Here is a 1,483-nt window from a genome sequence, read left to right on the forward strand (position 1 = left end):
CCGTCGGATTACCATCTCTTCCGATCGATGCAACACGCACTTACGGACACACACTTCTCCCATCATAACGAAGTGCAAAAATGGGTGGATGAATGGATCGCCTCGAAAGACACCGCGTTCTATGCCGTCATGGAATTGCCCTGTTGCCAGAGAGATGGGAAAAAGTAGTAGAAAATGGAGGAAATTACTTTGATTAAGGTATTTATTCATCTTCCATTCGAAACAAATCAATTTTGGAGACGAAAAAACGGCAGGAATTAAGTTCAACACCTAATAATAACGATATAGTAATATTTAAAATATGGTTGTTCCAAAATATAACTATAAAATTATAGTCACTTGAATCATTTTTATGGTAATTTCAACTATTTTATGGTTGTAACAACTATAATCATATAGTCATTTTAGGTTGCCAACTGTATACATTTATTGCTAGAACTATATACATAGTTACTGTTATTATTATTATAGCAGTAATAATCATAATTATAGTAATATGTAATTATAGTTACAAATACCAAACATTTTTCTCTCAGTGCGTGTACATTCATTGCGGTTGCACCTGTTACGCGACCCAGGGAACCTTGGATCAGACATTTTAACGTTTTTCGAGCATTTTCAACTAGTTTCTCGGTTATACCGACAACTCTTATGTTTTTACCATCCTCTCTAATATCTACAATAGATTGACTTTTCTACTTATCAGACAAAAGATCGTACATTGTTCTTGATATAATTCCATGAATGAGACCGCTACTTTGAAACTCCAATCTTCCTTGGATTTAATTATTTTAAATATATCATATACATAGCTCTTGGTATAATACCCTTTTCTCCTATACCTATATAATTGGTACCCATGGAATGGGTTTTGCCACTTCCAGTCTGTCCATATACCCATGCAGTAGAAGATTGAAGCAATATTGCTGCAATGTTGCAATATTGCATATTGCAATGTAACATTGCAGAGATACTACAGAAATGTAAATTAACAATATTCCTGTAAAATATCAGTAATATGCTTGTAATATTCCAAAAACGTTTGCAAAACTGTAATTCTTTAATTGTTACAATAATATTAATATAAAAATATAATTTTTTCTAATATTTATATAGTACAGTCTTTTAGTTTAACAGCCGTATTCATGATATGATAATTAATATAAACTCTCTCTTTTTTTATATTTAAATAAAAAATTGGTTAATCTATTATTTGACGGCCATTTCATTAGCTAAGTTTTATATTTATTTTAAATATGAAATCAAAAGATTGTATACCAGGTATGTAAATATGAAACCGGAATTTACCAATAGACGGCAAAAGCTGTCAATGTAGTTGCTGTCAGACCGCGTCATTGACGCCATTTCCTTGTTCCGACATCTGACAAAGATTTTCAACTCACAACAATACACGTTTCATACAACAGTATAGTTTGTAATAGCGTTGAACATGTCGAATTTTGTGCCTGGAAACTACGATTTG

Source organism: Trachymyrmex cornetzi, unplaced genomic scaffold (genome assembly GCF_001594075.2).
Source record: "Trachymyrmex cornetzi isolate Tcor2-1 unplaced genomic scaffold, Tcor1.1 scaffold226, whole genome shotgun sequence".
NCBI classification, from domain to species: Eukaryota; Metazoa; Arthropoda; class Insecta; order Hymenoptera; family Formicidae; genus Trachymyrmex; species Trachymyrmex cornetzi.